At 39.1% G+C, this 23549-nt stretch overlaps 1 long non-coding RNA gene across 1 annotated transcript in view; it reads left to right on the forward strand.

Moving 5' to 3' along the window:
- The first annotated feature begins 4978 nt into the window (after positions 1-4978).
- The window catches only part of LOC141542748 (uncharacterized), a 31999-nt gene continuing 13428 nt past the window's right edge, over positions 4979-23549 (forward strand). The window contains exons 1-2 of the long non-coding RNA XR_012482247.1: positions 4979-5091; positions 22308-22449. This is a non-coding gene — a long non-coding RNA (uncharacterized LOC141542748). The remainder of the gene's footprint in view (positions 5092-22307; positions 22450-23549) is intronic.

Genomic DNA, 23549 nt, shown 5'->3' on the forward strand with positions numbered 1-23549 from the left:
TGTTTCCAGTTTTCCTGGAAGCATCATATGATAGGAAGAACATTGGATTTAGAATTAAGGGAATTGATACCAGACTTCTATTTTTGTGACCTTAGATAAATCAATTTGTCTCTCTAGGCCTCCGTTTCCTATCTCTGCATTCTAGGATCTACAGCCTAAGACCCCTCACCATCTTTCTGCTTACAGATCTTCAATACAGCACCTCCAGCAATCAAATCTTTGGCTCTGTGGGACTAATCCAGAGCCTTCAGCTCCCTCTCTGGATGGAGGGCCAGACCCTCTGGCTTTGGTATTTCAGAAACCAGGGAACTTCCAGCTCAAGAAGTTTCAGATGGCGCCAGGGGGATCTCTAGGCTGTAGAAGCTACTTGGCTCATTCTGGAGCATCACTTGAAAAAGAATTGCCATCTCACATAGGGAAGTATTAAGCAGACATTACCAATTGAGCACCTGTGGTCACATTTTAATAGATGCTACTTTGGTTTGGGAGAATCTTGTCTTCTTGCAGATGAGATTATGCAAGAGAATTTTTGCTAGATTCTGTTTGCCTTATGTAAATAGGGACATTCTTGCCTATTTGCAAGGCAAGCCAAATTTGTCTCTGCTTTCCTGTCTCATTATCCAAAGGTCCCAGGTCTCCCATGTACCCAGGATCCCTCTGTAACCCAATGTTAGAAATATATTCTTGACACTGAAAATTAGATATTGAGAAAAAAGGAGAGTCTAAAGGAATGGTCTTAACATTTCTGGCTAAAAGCAGGAGAAGTTTTATGCTTGTTAGTTTGGTTCAGTCTCTCTCTTCAGAGACTGGACTGGTCTGTTCCCTTCCAGATTACACTATGTATTTCTCCCTAAATATGTAGATATCCACTATGTATTTCTCCCTAAATATGTGTAAACTTGTCCCTCCTTCCTCATCATACAGCCCATATTTTAAAATGGTGGAAAACTCCTACAGGATGTGTTGTTTAACAGTCAATTAGCCTATTGAGCAGACACAATAATGATTTGGTCAAGTCAGGTCATTGACCTCAACTGGATCAACTATTATCTTAAATTTGTGGTTTTTTCCAAACCACAAGGCTCTTTCTGATTGGATGAATCCACCTGCTCCTTCCTTTCTCCAATTTCTTTCTCCAATTCCTTGTTTGCTCAAGGCTCCTATTGATAACTTAATTGTTCCATGGAATCTTAACTTTCTTTAACCTCTCCCATTCTGAAAACTTCTTGGTCAATGATACCCACTATCCCATTCTACCTCAAAGCTTACAACACTCTGTGGAAACCCGACAGTATTTCTCACACTAGCTAGGACACTCCAGAAGTCCAAGATATTTGTTCTTCTTAGACAAGAGCATCCTGTTCTCTAGTGCTGAACCTCTTAAACATTTTTTGTGTCATGGACACCTTAGGCAATCTGGTGATACCTATGGAATGCTTATCACAATGATGTTTGGAAATAATGGAAGAAAATGCTAAATTTTAAATAGAGGTTAATTAAAATCAAGATATAATTTTTTTTCTCCATCCAAGTTTATGGAAGCCCTGAAATGACCTCAAGGAATTTGTGGTCCTCAACCCCTGACATAGACATTGGAATCTCAGCATTTCAGAATTGAAAGAGACTTCATTGGCCATCTAGTCCAATTCATTCCTGAACAGAAAGTCCCAAAGTAGTCTACCATCCTTCTTAGGAAGGCTTCTAGTGAAAGAAACCCTTTGCTTCTTGAGGCAGTCCATTTCACTTGAGAACTCTAATTGTTGGGAAATTTCTCTTTTTTATCAAGTCTTTATGTGAGAAATTAGCCACTTTCTGGAGTCCTCACCAAACAAAGACAGTTATAGTTGGGAGAGTGAGAACAGAGAGTCTGCTACTATGATCTTCCATTTTGGAAAGAAACATTTCATTCTACCTGAGACCCTAGAGAATATTGATGTGTTCTTCAAGTCCTTTTTCTTTTCTTTTAGCAGGCATACCAACCACACTTAGAGTATAGATCATCATCAAATCACCATGGCAAGAAGACAGATTACTTGCAGATTACTAGATCTTCAGGGTTTTTTTTGTTTTTGTTTTTGTTTTTGTTTTTGTTTTTATTCTTGTTAGTAGTACTCTAGTAGTACCTGGAGACCTGCTGTGTAGGGAGTAGGTGTGGCAATTGGGCTATTGCCATTATTCTAGACCCCTCACTTTATCCTCAAACTTCCCCATCCAACTTTTAGAGTTGTACCCAGAGTAACTTCCCTTCCTAACCAGCTCAATTATACTCATTCTGAGCAATTTCATATTATAAATATCCTTTATTAATCCCTCCTGAAGAGATCCTTTAAGCATCTCCCAGAGCCTACAGAGGGTAAAGGCTATTAGAGTGACAAGCCAGGAATATCAATTCCTAATCTAAAAGAGGCATAAAATCGAGTCTTCATCATCTTCAAGAACTACAGGGAGATCTATTCCTGTAGTTTATATGCAGAAAGTTTCCCCCAGCTTGTAACAGATTTTTTTTCTCTTAATGTTATTTTCCAGATGTTTTCTTCCATGAAGGTTGTGGTGGAGGGAGGAAAGGGGAGTGCATTTACTTCATTAATGTTCCTGCTTTCATTTTTTGCTTATATAAAAATTCATTTTGGCAGAGGCTGCAGCATCTGTTATATTTTTACCTGGGCCTCAAGGGCAAAGGTTCTTACCTTCCCAGCTTCAAATTATCGTGCATAAGTATTTTCTTTGCCTTTCTGGGCTTCAACAGCAGGCAGGAGCATCTGGGAATTAACTGAAGGCTCTGCTTTCTTCACCAGGTCAACAGCCGGCTCCTTCAGACTCACAGTGGATTTGGCAGCTGGGAGACACCTGAAGGCAGTTGTGTCTGCTAGGGTCTGGGCTCTACTTTGCATCACACGTGACTGCTTGGATAGCCACATGTGCACACACAAACACACACACACACACAACCTTGCAGCAATCTCATGCCCACCAAGGATGCCATTTCATTGAATTCCTGACAGTCCAGCCTCTAAAGTCAGGTTTTTCGAGCCAGGAATTTTCTTTCCCTGTGGAGCAACTCTTTTAATTGGGGGCATATTTGGATGTGGGAAGTGTCAGCAATTCTCTTTCTGAGAATTCAGACCTCCCTGGAAACTCCACAGTCTGGAATATCTGTTGGTATCTAACACGAGTGTGAGTTTTTCTGGTTTGATTTTTTTTTTTTTAATCAACAGATTCGAAGGTGGCCTGGGAAAGAATCCATCCACGCTAATATGGCAATCTCTATTGCATAATTAACTTGACCTTCTGGTGACAAACTTAGATCGTTTAATTTTCAAAACTTCTAGTTTTTGGGGCACAGAAAACAAATTTGAATCCCAGATACTCGCTGCCTTGATGAGGAATTCACTGACTGTAATTTTCTCATATATTAAAGCAAAGTTTCTTTGGGGAAAAAGAGAACATTAATCTGTTTTGTTGCACCACAAGAAATCCCACTTCAATTTGGGTGAGCTTGGGAGGGTAGAGGTGGGGGGCTATAATGTAAAGATTCATCATCAAGGAATTGCCTTAAGTCTTTAATTGGAGGTAGGAAAAAAAGGAAAGAGGGAAGGAAAGAGAGCCGAAGGAAAGGAAGATAAGAAAGAAGATAAAGGAAAGGTAAAGCAATAAGAAGAGAAAAAGGAAAGGTGAGAAAGAAAGGAAAAGAAGAAGAGGAAAAAAAAAAGGAAAGTAAGAAAGAAATGAGGGGAGAAAAATACAGAGAGGAGAGAGAGGAAAAGAAGAGGAGAAAGAAGATAGAAGAAAGATAAATAAGAAGAGAAAAAGAAAAAGGAAAGGTGAGAAAGAAAGGAAAAGAAGAGGAGAAAAAAAGGAAAGTAAGAAAGAAATGAGGGGAGAAAAATACAGAGAGGAGAGAGAGGAAAAGAAGAGGAGAAAGAAGATAGAAGAAAGATAAATAAGAAGAGAAAAAGAAAAATGGAAGGTGAGAAAGAAAGGAAAAGAAGAGGAGAAAAAGAAAAGGAAAGTAAGAAAGAAATGAGGGGAGAAAAATACAGAGAGGAGAGAGAGAAAAGGAAGAGGAGAAAGAAGATAGAAGAAAGATAAATAAGAAGAGAAAAAGAAAAATGGAAGGTGAGAAAGAAAGGAAAAGAAGAAGAGAAAAAGAAAAGGAAAGTAAGAAAGAAATGAGGGGAGAAAAATACAGAGAGGAGAGAGAGAAAAGGAAGAGGAGAAAGAAGATAGAAGAAAGATAAATAAGAAGAGAAAAAGAAAAATGGAAGGTGAGAAAGAAAGGAAAAGAAGAAGAGAAAAAGAAAAGGAAAGTAAGAAAGAAATGAGGGGAGAAAAATACAGAGAGGAGAGAGAGGAAAAGAAGAGGAGAAAGAAGATAGAAGAAAGATAAATAAGAAGAGAAAAAGAAAAATGGAAGGTGAGAAAGAAAGGAAAAGAAGAGGAGAAAAAGAAAAGGAAAGTAAGAAAGAAATGAGGGGAGAAAAATACAGAGAGGAGAGAGAGAAAAGGAAGAGGAGAAAGAAGATAGAAGAAAGATAAATAAGAAGAGAAAAAGAAAAATGGAAGGTGAGAAAGAAAGGAAAAGAAGAAGAGAAAAAGAAAAGTAAGAAAGAAATGAGGGGAGAAAAATACAGAGAGGAGAGAGAGGAAAGGAAGAGGAGAAAGAAGATAGAAGAAAGATAAATAAGAAGAGAAAAAGAAAAATGGAAGGTGAGAAAGAAAGGAAAAGAAGAAGAGAAAAAGAAAAGTAAGAAAGGAATGAGGGGAGAAAGATACAGAGAGGAGAGAGAGGAAAGGAAAGGAAGAGATAAGAATGAGGAGGAAGGAAAGGGGGGGAAAGAGCAAATTGAGAGAGTGAAAGGCGAGAGAAAAAGGAGAAAAGGGAACGAGAAGATGCACAAACGTTAGAAAAGCCAGCAGGGGGAGCCGACACCGTACAATCCGACGGGACACCGGGCTGCGTAACAAAGGGGCAGTTACCACCAAGCACCTTCCTTCCCGCCGCCTAAGCGTCCGGGCCTAACTTCAAGGAGGCGGCACTGTAGGCGAGCCTGTGGCCGAGGAGCCCCCGCCTTGTTTCGTTTCTTCCACAAGGTGAGAGTGTGGCAGCAACATGGAACGAGGCGCCTTTGCTGACGCGGTCGGCTAGCCCTTCTTGTGCCCACTCCCATGAAGGTCACGGGGGCAGTTTGGGGGGTCCTGGAAAACATTCTGGGGAAATTCACCATTCTACCTGGAGGAAGAGGGGGAACGTTCTCTTTCTCCTCAAATCCTGGGGCAAGACCGCGCTGTGAACGCCCGGCCCTCAGCCAGGAACCTCAGGCCGAATGAGCTCAGGAGGTCACTGACCACAGCTTAGCCGCAGAGCCGCCGGCCCGGTCTGACCCTGGGTTGGGGAATTGGTGGGGCAGCCTGCGCCGGCTCCAGCGCTGGATTCGGAGGAAGAGGAATTCGGTTCGAGTCTCGGGGCTGCTGTTTTGTGTCGGACCACACACACACACACACACACACACACACACACACACACACACACACGCGCGCGCGCAACTGTCTGGACCTCAGTTTCATGAGAGGTTAGCCCACTTATCTCTAAACCTAAAGATCTAAATCTAACAATCCCCAGCATTTGTAGCTAATTAATAGACCCACAACTTTTAAATTTAGTGTTCACTTCTTTTTTAACTTCAATTATTTTTATTTATTTTTATAAAGCTTTTTTTATTTTCAAAACATATGGACGGACAATTTGACATTGTTTACCTAACTTGCATAGCCTGGTGCCCAAATTTTCCCCTCCTTCCCCAACCCCTCCCCCAGATGTCAAGCAATCCAATATTGTTAAACATGTTAAAATATATGTTAGATCCAATATGTATGGACATTTTTATACAATTCTTTTGTTGCACAAGAGAAATCAGCTCAAAAAAAAAAAAGTAAATGAATAAGAAAACAAAATGCAAACGCAGTGTTGATTTTCTTTTATTCCCAGTTTTCTTTCCACCACACCCCAGGGCATAAACTTCAGGATGGAGAAAGGAACTAGCAAACAAAACCTGCGGGAGGACAGATATATACGCTGACATGTAGTCCCACCAGAAGCCCAGAGGAAGCTTTCTTTGAAAGATTTCTCGGTGGGCTCATCCCTTACTACTGAAGCTTTGACGCTCGGGGACAATCCCAAGGTGGAACACAAGACACAGCAGTCATTTAGAGAAGACACAAGTACACCACCCTCCTCTCCCCGTTTTCTTCCTTAGGAAGCTGGGATAAGACAGCTGCTTGCTCAAAACTGAGGACATCACCCAGGTTACTCTCACTCTATGAACAGGCCAAATCAGGACGCCTCCTTAAACCTGAGAGCTGGGGAGGGAGCACCTCCCAGGTCAGCTATGTGCTGCTTGGCTCTCTGGCGCTCTTAGCGTTGAGTCAACAACAGGTCTCCGTTTGTCATCCTTGACTGTGGTGCTGACCACGTTTATCATAAGACCATTGACACTCTGCTTCCTTCTAACTCATTCACTCCCTTAGCATCTCTGGGAAGGAATATATGAGTTGGCTTATTAACAGCAGACTTGGGAGGAAGTGGCTCACAGCAGCAAGGGCATGGAGTTATTTTCTTGATTCCTTTGACCTATTATTTGGGCAGTCTACAAAGAGCTGTTTTTGTTTAGTCTAGGGCTTTTTTCCACTCAAAACCCTTTTTTCCCCCAGAGAAATTTTTACGTGATCCTGAGTGTATCGGTTTATAAAATAGGCAAACAAAGAAAATATTTGCTGGTAATAAATCTTGAGGTCTCTCTCGAACCACCGTTTAAGAAATTGAGGACTTTAATCAATTAATTGTATCTGATTTTCCGAGACCCCATTTGGGGTTTTCTTGGCAGAGATACCAGAGTGATTTGCCATTTCCTTCTCTAATTCACTTTACAAATGAGAAACTGAGGCAAACAGGTTAAGTGAGTTGTCTTGAGTCACAGAGCTAGTAGAGCTGGATTTGAATTTAGGAAGATGAGTCTTCCTGATTCCAAGCCCACTGTGCAACCTACCTGCCCAGCTCTAGAGGTTCCATTGTTAAATTTTCAGTGTATGGGCTTATATCCCAAGGAAATACTAAAGAGGGGAAAGGGACCTGTATGTGCCAAAATGTTTGTGGCAGCTCTTTTCGTAGTGGCTAGAAACTGGAAAATGAACGGATGTCCATCAATTGGAGAATGGTTGGGTAAATTATGGTATATGAATGTTATAGAATATTATTGCTCTGTAAGAAATGACCAGCAGGATGATTACAGAGAGGCTTGGAGAGACTTACATCAACTGATGCTGAGTGAAATGAGCAGAACCAGAAGATCACTGTACACTTCAACAATGATACTGTATGAGGATGTATTCTGATGGAAGTGGAAATCTTCAACATAGAGAAGAGCTAATCCAATTCCAACTGATCAATGACAGACAGAATCAGCTACACCCAGAAAAGGAACACTGGGAAATGAGTGTCAACTGAGAGCATTGGTTTTTTTTTTTTTGTTTTGTTTTGTTTTGTTTTGTTTCTCTTCCCAGATTATTTTTACCTTTCGAATACAATCCTTCCTTTGCAACAACAACAATAAAATTCAGTTCTGCACATATGTATTGTACCAAGCATATACTATAAGATATTTAATATGTATGGGAATGCCTGCCATCTAGGGGAGGGGGTGGAGGGAAGGAGGGGAAAAATTCGGAACAGAAGGGAGTACAAGGGATAATGTGGTAAAACAAAAAACAAACAAAAAAAAAAACTACCTATGCATATGTACTGTCAAAGAAAATGTTATAATTATAAAAATTAATAAAAAAAATTTTCAGTGTAAACATTTATACTCCAGAAATAAATAATTGCTCACAAATCAGGGCTTGAATTATTATTTTATTGATTGTTGAGATTCAAGAAAGTGATGGAGAAAATGTTCATGCAAATTAAAGATGTCAAGAGTACATTATTTTTCTTGGGAGAGCTAGTTATTAAATATTGACTAGCATGCCCTTACAACCACTAATTTTTTTTGATTGGCTACTTTCCATCTCAAGGGCTATTGCATGTAATTTATAATCTCCTGTGCACTTAGATTTATAAGTGACCTCAGAGGTCATCCAGTTCAACCCCTTTATTTTAGAGAGGAGGAACTTGAACTTAAGAAGGTTACACCTGAAGTCACATACCAAGTAGATGAGAGGCCTGAAGTCACATAGCTAGTAGGGGAGAGAGCTGAGATCTATTTTCAAATCTAATGTTGAACAAAGTACAAAATAAGGGGGAAAAAGAATAGAAAAAAGAAAAACAAAAAAAGGAAAATAAAAAACCAAATCAAAACATTGTCATGTATCCAGCAAAACATCAGTGAAGAGTCAAAATATGTCACAATAAATTTCCATTTCAAGAAAGCACATATAATAATAGTAGAAATTATGTTTATGAGTGTCCCTCTTTAATTCCTTGTAAGGCTCTACTGAACACTTTTTACTTTATTTTTTCTTCTTTCATCCCTTCCCTCTCCCCCAAGCAGGCTACAGATAAACACAGATAAATTGATGTATACATATATACACACACACTCATACCCATCCACAGACCCATCCACATAGATATATAGATACAGAGACCTACATGCATACATACATTTACTCAGATACACACACACACACACACACACACACACACACACACACACACATATGCATTTACCCCTATGTAAACATGCATCTAAAACTATAATAATAAATCCATTTTACTTTTGAACAGATCAAATCATTAGAAAGTTCTTCCTTTTATCAAGCTTAAATTTGACTCTTTGAAACTTGCATTGATTATTTCTGATTCTGTCTTTTGGGGCCAGGAAGAAAACATCCAGTCTTTCCACATGACAGCTTTTCAAATACTTCCATTTGGTTATTATATGCTTTGTATTTTCTTCTTCTTCAGGTTAAACTGTTCTCATATGATAAGATCTTAAGATTCTAGCATCCTTGTTAGCTTTCTGTAGATAGTGGCCAGCTTTTCAGTGTTATTCTTAAGCCATGTGGCCAGATGAGGGAAGATGAGGCTAGAATACTGTGTATCTCTCTCACCTCACTAATTCTGAAAGTTATGCATACCCCCAATAATTCAGCCCCCAAAATCATATTAGTTTTTTTCTTGCCAAATCACACTGCTGATTCATAACTGAGCTTTCAGTCCATTAAAAAAATCTCTATGTAGATGCTTTTCAGAAGAATTTCTGCCTCGCCAAGCTTTACCGAAATCTTGAATATGTGAAGTTGATTTTTTGGATTTGATTTTTTTCTTTTCAGACATACATTTCCAGTTGAGGGTCTAGAAAAAGACCATGCATGAGAATGGATATTTCTTTCCCAGAATTGCAATGCTGCATGTTGCTCTATCTCATGAATGAGGAAGGTCTAAAAGAGATTGAGCTGGTCTGCTACCTCACTTTTATAGAGCACAGAGGGACAACTCCTCAGGAATCCTTCCGAGTCCTGGTCAATCATCTCAGGTGTATTGCTAATCCCTGGTAACCTAACCCAGTCCTGCATCTAGTCAAAAGGTACCAGTGGGTATTCTCAAATTGTCCATTTGGAAGGACACCTTAGAGTCTTCCATACAATGGTTTATATGCCATAATCTCATTCTCATCAACCTCATCAAATTGGGCAGGGACTCCCCCATCAACCATCTGGAGTTCTGGAAGACTCTTCTCCCAGGAAACACATACTTAGGGAGAGGAAGTAAGATGTCTGGAAAGAAGCAAAGGAAAATTGCATGTACTTACATGCAGTCTAAGAGGAGAGAACCTGAGAGGGTTTTCCCAAAGTAAGAGAAAATAGGAGCCAGAACCCTGAGAAATTTCCAGTAGAATCAGATGTGGGCTTGCCCACTTAACCCTGAGTATGCCAGTTGTGAGAATTGCTTCTTGGGTGACCCCAACTTTGAGAGTTCAGGAATTAAACCTGGGGTGTGTGAGAGGAGTTGCTAATGTTGTATTTGATGAGGGCAAAACCACTGAGTTATTTTTAAATATTAAAATGAATTTACAATAAATTTACTGAAAAAAAGAAAGGTATTGCAGCCAAGAACTTGTTGTGCTGGCAAAGGTTCAGTATCAGAAACTGATATGATTTATTAGTGGAAATGACACAAAAGAAGGGAAATTGCCATCTGCTTTACCATTGACCTCTAAAGACCATTGACCTTTTTCCATCTGACTTGCACCTGAAAGCCTCTCTTTCCTATTCTAAGACCCTACTGTTATGGCAGTGGATAAAATCAGTCCAACTTTCTCATTTTACTGTGGCCCAAACTATGTTGTTTAGTTGCTGGTGACCTTATGAGACAGCCCAAGCCTTAAGTGCCATAATTTAATGCACGATACTTTTTTTAGAGCACACAGCAAGACACACAAGCATAGGGGAAATCCAACAGGGAACCAAATTTTCTGGAGTTATAATGCATTGCCACAAAAAGATCTCATCCTCATCTCTTGAGCTCCTTTCTTTCAAAACAATCAATTGGATAGTCCCAGCACATAGGGTAGTTTAGGAGTAGAAACTTTGACACTGAGGCTCTGACTGATTTTATCCACTGCCATAACAGTAGGGTCTTAGAATAGGAAAGAGACTGAGACCCTTATTGATAGCAGCTGCTGTCTGTCCAACTTAATTATCCTTCCCTGGTGGAGGTAAAAAAATAAAAGGAAAGGAAAGAAAATAAAGAAAACTCCAGGAGTGCCTCTCCAAAGGTATCTTCCCTTTGCCATTCTTCCATTATCCTTGAGATTCCCCACATTAGAATTATTATGGGTTAAAGGCAGGGAAGGCCTTCTCTGAAAATACTCACCAATGTAAAAGTGGGGAAAGGAAGGTGTATGTTGTAGACTTTTCTACCAGATCAAAAGCTCTTGACTTCATTCTTGAGCCTAATCTCTCTTCCTACTCCCTATCACAAGTGTATTTTAGAAACACATTTAATGCTGAAAATCAGATATCAAGGAAAATTTATGAAAGAAGAATCTTAAGGAATAGTCTTAACGTTTTTGGTCAGAAGTGGGCTGAGGAAGCTCTGAGCACAGAGAGGGAAGCTTTATACCTGTTAGTGTGGGCACAGTTCCTCCCTTCAGAGACCAGATTGGTCCCTTCCCTTCTGGGTCCTGGGTTATTTTCTTTTCAGCCCCATCTACAGCAGAGTTGGCATTTGATTCATGAATTAATGAATGAAAAGTCCAAAAAAATTCAAGTCAGCATTTATTAAGTGCTTATTATGTGCCAATCTCTCTGATTGGCACATATATATACATATATATATATATGTATATATATGAAAGCATGTCCTAAATATATATAATATATATAACCATATCCTCTCTCTAAATATGTATAAGCATGGTCCTTGCTCTCTCATCATATATCCCATGTTCAAAAATGGCGGACAACTCCTCTGGGATATGTGGTTTAATATTTAATTAGCCTATTAAGCACACGGTTGTGATTTGCTTGAGTCAGGTCATTGACCCCAAACCAGTTTGAGTTAGATTGGCTATTATTTTAACCTTGTGGTTTTCTCAAAATCACAAGATTCTTTCTTATTGGCTGAATCCACCTGTGCCTTCCTAGCTCCCCAATTCCTTGTTTGCTCCCAGCTCCTGAAAGCCCAATGATCAGTTGTAAAGTCCAGGCTAGCTCCTCTGAAGGGCTCAGAATAAGTCCTTGCCCCATGTTGGGCGCCAAATTGTTATGTCCTGTCCTCTCTCAGTTGTAATCCTTCTCTGGGAGGAGGTTTCTTTTCTATATAATCTTTTCCTCTGTGAGCAGGTTTCTTGGGAGGCTTCTGGAGCCTCCAGCCAGAACAAAGGTAGAATCTCCAACCCTTTTCTTCCCCTCCAAAAGTGTGGGATTGCTGGACTTGCGAATCTACGGGACCTCTTCTCCTTGACCCAATTCATAACTGACTCCTACCAGACTGCCCTCCTCTTTTATCTTCCCAGAGAATGGGCTTGTGGCTATTCCAAAGGTTTAAATTCCTTTAAAGGTGTAAACTCCTTTCAGAAGACTAAAGGTGTAATGTAACATTCCCACCTGGCAGTTACAATTACTAGTCTGCCCTAGGCCCAACAGAGTACCTTTGACCACTGATCTTTGCAGTGTCAACTCTACCTGGCTCGCCTCCTCTAAGGCCTTCAAAGGTCTCTGGCCACAATCTCTTGAATCTATAGTTTAATAACTGGTAGCGCACTCAAGAACAGCCATGTGTAATCTTAAAAGCCTTTATTATACCTACTCACATAATGCCCTGACTGATGCCCTGACTTGTTGGTTCTTGAGTGAACACCTGGTCAGAAGACCCACATGTTCTCTACCAAACTCCTTACCTCTCTGGGCTATCCATCTCAGCTTGGCCACCCAGGGTGATCCAGGTTAAAGAGAACGACTGCTGCCTGCAGTGGGCTTATAAAGGGCCTGTGAGGTCACACACACAGCCAACCAGCGAGAGAGTCACCATTACGAAGCTATCTCAATGTGGCCAAGATCCCACCTACAAGGCAGTCCTAATATCCACAGAGATTACTTCCTGGGGGACTCAAATCTCCCGTTGCACTGTGTCCGCCCATTTAAAGGACCCTTACAATTCCCATCTCTTGTTTTGCGGGAACCGCACATCTCATCAAGCTAAACTTTTAGCACCAGCTATAATTCACTTGATCCATGAGATGACAGAGTGTTATGCCCAAGGAGGCACAAAGCAGCAGATCAGTAAACAGAAGTATGACAATGAGAACCAGGCTCAACAGTGGCCAAGTGTTCAACCCATTCATCAAAGTCATACTCGAGGTAATAAGCCAAAGAGCTTGGATGCCAATGAGATTGGATGTCAACACTGAGGTGGGAAGTCAATAAGGTAAAACATCACGATTCTAGTTAACAATTAAATATCAGTGAGGTAGGTTGTCACAATTCTAGTTACATTTATCACAATCCTAGACCAATTCTAGCTTATCACAATTCTCTATTGCACTTTTCACAATCCTAGAACAATTCTAGTTTCTCACAATTCTCTATTGCACTTTTCACAATCCTAGACCAATTCTAGCTTATCACAATTCTCTATTGCACTTTTCACAATCCTAGAACAATTCTAGTTTCTCACAATTCTCTATTGCACTTTTCACAATCCTAGAGCAATTCTAGTTTCACAGGTGCACATAAGCAAAGTCATGTCCAGTAACATTGTCTCAATAACAACGGCAGGTGGGTGTGTTGGTTTTTCACCCACTAATTTAAAAGCATAGTCCTTCAATAGAAAGCATAGGGCAAAGCCTCTCCCCAGGCCACCATATGGCAAGTAGCCATGGGAAGAGCAAGTCCATTCACAGTCTTTACATTACATATCACCCGAAAGAGTCCATTTCAGCTGCAACACTGGAACTGTGTCTGGTGTCTCTGGTGTCACGGTCAGAAGGGACATTGCTGCCATCAGCGTCTGGAGGGCTGCTGACATCTGGCTGGTCCTTCTGGGCTGTTGTCTGGTCCTTCTCTTGGATCCCCAGGTCACAAATGTCTCTGGTGGGGATGAACTCTGCTGCTGGATCGTCACCTAGGAAAGAATGTACCCGGAGCCCAACTTGGCCTTTCCAAATGCCATCCAGGCCTTTCCACATCACAGTGGAAACAAAGTTGTTGTCAAAAAGATGAACAAAAGTCAGGCAAAAGTTAGTCAGTCTGTCACTTAGCTGCACTTTCTGTGTATGCCCGAAGTGCATTGCTAAGGTAAAAGGCAAAGAATTTAAAAATGTAAAAACTTAAAAATATAAAATCAAAATAGTAATGTAAAATCAAAATACTTTAAAGATGTAAAATCAAAAATGTTTAAAAATGTAAAATCAAAATTTAAAAATTGCAAGCAATCACATATATGTATTGCCACATCTTGTGCATATCCCAAAATTCCCTTCTCTTGTTTAGAAGAGAAGATCTTGGGGATATAGTCTGTGCAGTAATGACTTTACTAGTAGGATGATAAGAAATGCCAATGGAATGGGCAAAGTCAAATTCAATGTAAAAACACCTAAAGGCAAAGTATTTGTAAGCCAATCCATAACCTGTCTTAAATGCTTGTGAAATTTCTACAATGGAAAAATGGTTGATCACATGTCTAGCTGCTTCTCCAGATTGGAATGAAGCCATAATGTCCATTGGTCTTAAAACATTAAATTTCAAACCATAAGGGTTTTGTCCTAGGGAGTATAGGAGAGTGAAAGAAAGATAAGCTGTGTAGCCTTCTGCCATGCCAAAGCTTCCTCTTTAGTTATCACAATTTGCAAATATAAGACTCTAGCAGCCTGATTGTAATGATTTGAAGGTCCACTCTGAAAATGGACATGTAGGGTATATTTATCTGAGCGCTTTCTCACTCGCCTCCGAAGTTCTTTTTTTTTTTTTTTTTTTTTTTTTTTTTATATATATATATATATATTATAATATTATCCCTTGTATTCATTTTTCCAAATTACCCCCCCTCCCTTTATTCCCTCCCCCCGACGACAGGCAATACCATACATTTTACATGTGTTACAATATAGTCTAGGTACAATACATGTGTGCGAATATCATTTTCTTGTTGCACAATAAACATTAGAATCCGAAGGTACATGCAACCTGGGCAGACAGATATTAGTGCTAACAATTTTCATTCCCCTCCCAGTGTTTCTTCTCTGGGTGCAGCTACCTCTGTCCATCATTGATCAACTGGAAGTGAGTTGGATCTTCTTTATGTTGAAGATTTCCACTTCCATCAGAATACATCCCCATACAGTATTGTTGTTGAAGTGTACAGTGATCTTCTGGTTCTGCTCGAAATCACTCAGCATCAGTTGATTTAAGTCTCTCCAGGCCTCTCTATATTCCTCCTGCTGGTCATTTCTTACTGAGCAATAATATTCCATAACCTTCATATACCACAATTTACCCAACCATTCTCCAACTGATGGACATCCATTCATCTTCCAGTTTCTAGCTACAACAAAAAGAGCTGCCACAAACATTTTGGCACATATATGTCTCTTTCCCTTCTTTAGTATTTCTTTGGGATATAATCCCAGTAGTAGCGCTGCTGGGTCAAAGGGTATGCACAGTTTGATAACTTTTTGGGCATAATTCCAGATTGCTCTCCAGAATGGCTGGATTCTTTCACAACTCCACCAGCAATGTATTAGTGTCCCAATTTCCCCACATCCCCTCCAACATTTGTCATTATTTGTTCCTGTCATCTTAGCCAATCTGACAGGTGTGTAGTGGTATCTCAGAGTGGTCTTAATTTGCATTTCTCTGATCAGTAGTGATTTGGAACACTCTTTCATGTGAGTGGATATAGTTTCAATTTCTTCCTCTGAGAATTGTCTGTTCATATCCTTTGACCATTTATCAATTGGAGAATGGTTCGGTTTCTTATAAATTATGGTCAGTTCTCTATATATTTTGGAAATGAGACCTTTGTCAGAACCTTTGTTTTTAAAAATATTTTCCCAATTTGTTACTTCCCTTCTAATCTTGTTTGCATTAGTATTATTTGTACAGAAACTTTTTAGTTTGATGTAATCAAAATCTTCTATTTTGTGATCAATAATGATCTCTAGTTCTCCTCTGGTCATAAATTCCTTCCTCCTCCACAAGTCTGAGAGGTAGATTATCCTCTGTTCCTCTAATCTATTTATTATCTCCCTCTTTATGCCTAAATCATGGACCCATTTTGATCTTATCTTGGTATATGGTGTTAAGTGTGCTCCCGAAGTTCTTAAAAGAGCTTCCACCTTTTCAGAGGTCCGCCACTCATACAGTTAATGAAAAAAGAACACTCGGCTATATCCCTGAATTCTTTTGCCTAAAAATCAAAGTTTGAGTTTCTGATACTTATTTGTACTTCAGGAGTGTGAATCAATAAATCTGATATTACTTTCCCTCCTGCGTCAAAGATCACACAGTCTATTTATTCTAGTGATTAAAACAGCAATTTTCCAAAACATTCTAAACATAAACACTGTTTTATAAGTACTCGTAGGGGGTTGGGAAATCAAGCCTACCTGTGGAAGTGGAAAATCCACGAGGTAAGAAAAGAGGAGTTTCATCTCTCCAAAGTCGATCCTAGAGGTTTTACAAGTATAAAACTCCACTCTCTCTAACTGCAAGATCTTATCCCTGTAAGGTTTCTTAGAAATTAACTGAACTGTATTTTTTAAATTTTTCTGATTATAGTCAATACCCCACAATTCCTTTTTTTTTTGAACATTTTTAAATTAATTTTTATAATTATAACATTTTCTTTGACAGTATATATGTATAGGTAATTTTTTTTTTGGTTTTTTTTTTTTTACAACATTATCCCTAGTACTCCCTTCTGTTCCAAATTTTTCCCCTCCTTCCCTCCACCCCCTCCCCTAGATGGCAGGCATTCCCATACATATTAAATATGTTATAGTATATCCTAAGTACAATATAGATGTGCAGAACCGAATTTTGTTGTTGTTGTTGCAAAGGAAGGATTGTATTCGCAAGGTGAAAATAATCTGGGAAGAAAAACAAAACAAAATAAAACAAAACCAAAAAAACAAAAACAAAAAAACCCAATACTCTCAGTTTACACTCATTTCCCAGTGTCCCTTTTCTGGGTGTAGCTGATTCTGTCCATCATTGATCAATTGGAATTGGATTAGCTCTTCCCTATGTTGAAGATATCCACTTCCATCAGAATACATCCTCATACAGTATCATTGTTGAAGTGTATAATGATCCCCTAGTTCTGCTCGTTTCACTCAGCATCAGTTGATGTAAGTCTCTCCAAGTCTCTCTGTATTCCTCCAGTTGGTCATTTCTTACAGAACAATAATATTCCATAACATTCATATACCATAATTTACCTAACCATTCTCCAATTGATGGGCATCCATTCATCTTCCAGCTTCTAGCTACTACAAAAAGGGCTGCCACATTTTGGCACCTACAGGTCCCTTTCCCTTCTTTAGTAGTTCCTTGGGGTATAAGCCCAGTAGTAGCACTGCTGGGTCAAAGGGTATGTACATTTTGATAACTTTTTGGGCATAATTCCAGATTGCTCCCCAGAATGGCTGGATTCTTTCACAGCTCCACCAACAATGCATCAGTGTCCCAGTTTTCCCACATCCCCTCCAACATTCATCATTATTTGTTCCTGTCATCTTAGCCAATCTGACAGGCGTGTAATGATATCTCAGGGTTGTCTTAATTTGCATTTCTCTGATCAATAGTGATTTGGAACACTAATATACATATATATTATATTTTATTATATATAATATATATTTTATTATATAATAATTATAATATAATAATATTATATGATATAATAATATAATAAAAATTATAATATAATAATATATTTTATTATATATATGTAACATATAATAAAAATAGTTTCAATTTCATTATCTGAAAATTGTCTGTTCATATCCTTTGACCATTTATCAATTGGAGAATGGCTTGATTTCTTATAAATTAGAGTCAATTCTCTGTATATTTTGGAGATGAGGCCTTTATCAGAACCTTTCACTGTAAAACTGTTTTCCCAATTTGTTACTTCCCTTCTAATCTTGTTTGCATTAGTTTTGTTTGTGCAGAAACTTTTTAATTTGGCATAATCAAAATTTTCTATTTTGTGATCAATAATGATCTCTAGTTCTCCCTTGGACACAAACTCCTTCCTCCTCCACAAGTCTGAGAGGTAAACCATCCCATGTTCCTCCAATTTATTTATGATTTCGTTCTTTATGCCTAAATCTTGGACCCATTTTGATCTTATCTTAGTATGTGGTGTTAAATGTGGGTCCATGCCTAGTTTCTGCCATACTAATTTCCAGTTTTCCCAGCAGTTTTTGTCAATAATGAATTCTTATCCCAAAAGTTGGGATCTTTGGGTTTATCAGATTGCTATTTTTAGTCACTATCTTGCCCTGTGAACCTAACCTATGCCACTGATCAACTAGTCTACTTCTTAGCCAATATCAAATGGTTTTGGTGACTATTGCTTTATAATACAGTTCTAGATCAGGTACAGCTAGACCACCTTCATTTAATCTTTTTTTCATTACTTCTCTTGAAATTCTTGGCCTTTTGTTCTTCCATATGAATTCTGTTGTTATTTTTTCTAGGTCATTAAAATAGTTTCTTCCCACAATTCCTTTTTGCCTTGGGCCATAAAGCCCACTCCTGTCCTTTGAAATGAAGACACAGGAGTTTTGAATGGATTAATGGGCAGTGCGGATGATGTTATCGCCCTTCCTTTTCCTCCTCCCCCTTCTCCCTTGGCCCACGAAGGTGAGACTGAGGGAAGAGGAATTGGAAAATTCCCCAAAGACTGATTTAAAATCCAACCCGAGCTTTGCACATAAAAAGAACTAAACTTCTTCTCAATGGAAGAGTAACCAATGAATTCCTTAAGACAATAATACACAAGGTAAACCAACAAAACGCTAAGAAGAATTTCTCCAACTGAAGTCCACATGGTTCTTTTATTTCCCTCCTTAGCTTCAGCCACTGGTTTGAACTCTTCCTGTTCTATCTGTAGTAACCTAGCTTTTTCTTCTTTCTCTATCTCAATCTGTAGTTTAAACCTGCAATTCCAGCAACTCTTGCTGTGGCATTTTGTACTCTATACTGTCATACATACGCATTAGCTCTAGGTTGCTCCCTCTCCGAGCTATATTTACTGGGTGTGGGGATAGCCTTCTGGGAGCTTGATTACAAGCTTCCTGCTGTTCTTCAGTAGTGATCTCTGTTAAAAGATCTTCCATCTGGCTCTTTAACCTCTTTATATAAGCATTATGTTCAGCTGTGTCCTTGAGCCTGATCCCAGAGTTACCTGGGTCCATATTGCTTCTCTGCCTTCCCTCCTAAGTGGCATTTCTACCGGATCTTTCAGAATCTTAATTCTGAATATTAAATATTTTCAAAACTTGATAATTCCTGATGCCTCCACATTGGGCGCCATTTGTAACGTGCTCTCCTGGCAGTTACAATTACTAGTCTGTACTAGACCCACCAGAGTACCTTTGACCACTGACCTTTGCAGTGTCAACTCTACCCGGCTCGCCTCCTCTGAGGCCTTCAAAGGTCTCTGGCCACAATCTCTTGAATCTATAGCTTAATAACCAGTAGCACACTCAAGAACAGCCACATGTAATCTTAAAAGCCTTTATTATACCTACTCACATAATGCCCTGACTGATGCCCTTTCTTGTTGGTTCCCTAGTGAACACCTGGTCAGAAGGCCCACGTGTTCACTACCAAAATCCTTACCTCTTTTGGCTACCCATCTCGGCTTGGCCACCCAGGCTAGGGAACCAGGGTGAAGAGCACCAGGTTAAAGAGAGCGTCTGCTGCCTGCAGTGGGCTTATAAAGGGCCTGTGAGGTCACACACACAGCCAATCAGCGAGAGAGTCACCCATTACAAAGCTATCTCAATGTGGCCAAGATCCCACCCAAGGGCAGTCCTAATATCCACAGAAATTACTTCTGGGCCTCAATCTCCCGTTGCACTGTGTCCGCCCATTTAAAAGGCCCTTACCGTGCAAACTCCTTTTAAAGATATGGTATCCCTAGTATATCTAATTGGGGAGGGAGGGAAACAGAAAAGGGGAGTGAGAAGAAAAAAAAGGATTAAGAAAAGGGAAATATAGGAAGGATGAAATGTGGAAAGAAAAGGAAAAAAGAAAAAAGAAAGGAGGACATGAAGAGTTAAGAGGGTAATGAAGGAGGAACAGAGGAAACCAAGGTAGAATAAAGTGGAGATTTAAATAGGGGGGAAGAAAGTATGGGAATAAAGAGAAGGTAGAGGATGAGAAGAGAAATGCAGGAAGAGAGATAAGAAAAAGGAAGAAGTAGTAACAAGGGTGAAGAAGAATGAAAAAAAATATAAAGAAGGGAAAGGGATGGAAGATAAGAAGGAAAGGAAAGAGGGAAAGAAAGAAGGAAAGATTATGGGGAAAAGGAAGTAGAGGAGGAAAGTTTTCTCAAAGAGGAGCTCCTTTATGTGTTCAGATGCCTTTCTTGTTTTCTGGTCGGGAGAGAGGGTAAAAGGACCAGTGTTCAAAGTCACCTCTACCAGCCAGGGGAATCCCCTGGTGGGCGGGCAGGGGCAAAGAATGAAAGGCGGACTCTCAGCCTGTCCTCAGATGAGACAAGGTCTGTCTCTTCCCACAGAGGGAGGGAAGGAGGTGAGGAGATTAAGGCTGCCCTCCAGCAGCCCTGTGGCAACGGTGACTGGCAGAGCTTCATTCCCCTCCCTCCTTAACCTAGAGCCACTGACCTAATTTCCTGCGGCTGAGGTGACTGGCCCTTATGTCACACAGTCTGGTGCCTGTCTTGGGCTCCGGAGGTAGCAAGAAGAGACTGGAACATGTCACCTGAAGCACCCAGGTGCTTGAGAATCACCTAGATGGCTCTGGGCTCTGACTCCCTCCCTGCAATTGGCTTTCTTTCAATATACTAGTCTCATTCTGGAAGCCCAATCAGCTTCGAGGATTTGAGTGATGATGCGAGGGATGTGGACTGAAGCTGGAGCCCTACTCTAGAAGGATGTTCAGAGGTCAAATTAGGATCATGGATTGAAGGAGCATTCTTAGAGGCAGCTCCACGGTACAGAACACTGTGCCTGCTATCAGAGAGACAAAAGTTCAAATGTGATCTTACTAGCGGGGTGACCTCTGTCCACCTTCGTTTTCCCAACTGTAAAATTATTATTTTGATAATATACTGCTATTGCATCTACTTTCCAGGTTGGTTGTGAGGATCAAATGAAATAATAATTGTCAAGTGCTTAAGATAGTACCTGGCATATAATAGGTGCCTAATAAATGCTTATTCCTTCCCTCCCCTAGAGTCAGCAAGACCTGAATTCACATATGATCATATTCAGTTAGCAGCTGTGTGACTCTTGTCGGTTAGCCTCCATCTGCCTCAGTTTCCTTAATAATAAAATAATAAATAATATTTATTTTAATTAATTATTATTAAAATTAAATTTAAGTTAAAATAAAATAAATTAATATTGATAAATAAAATAATAAATAAATCCCAGCTTTCCAGGGTTTTATGAAGATCAAATGAGAGATTTGTGAGATATTTAATATAGGATCTGGCACTTAGTAGGTGCTTAGTAGATGCTGGTTTCCTTTCTTCTTTACAGATCATACAATGTTTCTGAAGCTGGGTCCTGTGAAGTTTTGATTATTTAAATATCTTGATGACATTACAATATAATTGGTTTCCTTTGTAATTATGTGTTTAAAGCCATTATTCTGAAAAGGCTTCACCAGAAATGCCCAAGGAGATCAATAAGACAAAACAAGTTAAGAACCTTTGATCCATTATGCCAGCTTCTTTTTATAACTCAGGGAAGGGATTGGTAACATGCTCAAGATCACAAAACATAAAGTAGGATTTTTATTGGTAGATATTGCTTTGTGAATGTGTGGATTTTAATGAATGTCAGTCAGTCAATAAACATTTATTATGTTCCTACTGTGTGCCACACACTTCTAAGCTTTTGACTTTCAAAGAAAGGCAAAAGAATCCTTTCAAGGACTTCATTCTAAAGGGAACTATATAGCAATACAATGATCCAAGACAATTTTGAAGAATGAATAATGAAAAATGTTATCCATATTCATAATGGCATCTGAATATGAATGATTAAAGTATATTTTAAAAATTTTATTTTTCTTGAAGGTTTGTTTTGTTTTGCATTTTTCTTTTATAACATGACTATTATGGAAATGTTTTATATGACTACACGTGTATTAACTATGTTGAATTGATTGCATTTTCAATGAGGGAGGGAAGGGAAAAAAATCTGGAACTCAAAATTTTAAAAACAAATGTTAAAAATTGTTTTCACATGTCACTAGGGAAAGATAAAATACTAAATAAAAAACAAAGGGGGAGATAACAGAGAAACAAGTATGTCTGAGCAAAGTTATATACAGGTAAATAGGAAATTATCAAGAGAGGGAAGACACTAGAATGAAGATTTAAGATAAGGGATTGGAAAAGGTTTCCTGGAGAAGGTGGGACATTATCTGGGACATGAGGGAAGCCAGGAAGCAGAGAGGACAAGGGAGAGTATTCCAAGCATGGGAGAAAGCCAGAGAAAACATTCAAAATGGCACAATGGAGTGTGGCCACGAATGCTCCAATACAACCCCAATGCCTCCTTGTGATATGAAGGTGACCTTAGATTTTCCTTTTTTTCTAGGGTTCTGCTGAGTACAGACTCTGGCAGGTTGGGAAGCAGAAAAGGCTTTGGGGACAGAACTCTCCGAAGACCAGGTGTCTGTCATCTGAGGCCCGGCTCAGCTAAATTTGGAGCAGAACATTACCAGAAGGTTGGCCACCAGGTGATGAGTTTCTTTTTGGCCTGGGCAGTCTCTGTGGTTGTGAGAAGCAGCATGGGCTTGTAAAAAAAGAAAAGCCAAAAAAACCAAAAAACAAAACCTGGACTTAGTGTCAGGAGGTCTGTTTTTCAATTTCTGCTTTGTCAGTGACCTTGCAGAGCACTTATCCTCCAATGTTGATAATGGGGATGTTAATATTTGCATTGTCAGGAGTTGGGGAAGAAGCATACCCAGTACTGAAGGAGTTTGTCTATTTCTCCTTTAACTTATTTTTCATTATGTTAGTCAAGCTTTCCCTTGCTAACAAAAGAGAAATGAGGGAAAAGTTATAAATCCTAGTGACATCTTTGCATCTCTAGTGAAGAAAAAACATGCAAATATGAACTTTCATGGTCAGTAGAATTTAATAGACTTGCACTCAGGTTATGAAAAGAGTACTTTGTACAGAAATGTGAACTGCTCCTATTCCTTTTTTATTTTTAAAAATATTTTCATTACTTAATTTTAAACATTCTTTTCTTTTAAATTTTTGACGTGCAAATTCTCCTTCTACCCATTAAGAAGGCAATATGTTATCAATTACACATTTGAAATCATGCAAAACATATTTTCATATTAGCCATATTTCTTTTTAAAGCAAGAAAAATAAAGAAAAAAATATTCTTCAATTTGCACTAAGTTCTTGAGTTCTCTCTCTGGAGTTGGATGGCATTTAAAAAGCATAAACCTTTTGGGATTGTCTTTTGTCATTTTATTGATCAGAATAGCCAAGTCTTTCACAGTTGATCATCACTAAAACATTACTATTTTTTTGCACAATGATCTGGTTCTTCTCATTTTACTTTGCAACAATTAGGTCTTGTCATGTTTTTTTGAAACTATTTTCTCATCATTTTTCACAGCACAATAGTATTCCATCATAATTATATGCTGCAACTTGTTTAGACATTCCCCAACTGATGAGCATTCCCTTGAATTTCCAGTTCTTTGCCACCACAAAAAAGTGCTGATAGAAATATTTTTGTACGTATAGATTCTTTTCCTTTTCCTTTATCTCTTTGGGACCTAGCAGTGCTATTGCTGAGTGAAAGGGTTTATAGTCC

The sequence above is a fragment of the Sminthopsis crassicaudata genome, chromosome 5 (genome assembly GCF_048593235.1).
Source record: "Sminthopsis crassicaudata isolate SCR6 chromosome 5, ASM4859323v1, whole genome shotgun sequence".
Lineage (NCBI taxonomy): Eukaryota > Metazoa > Chordata > Mammalia > Dasyuromorphia > Dasyuridae > Sminthopsis > Sminthopsis crassicaudata.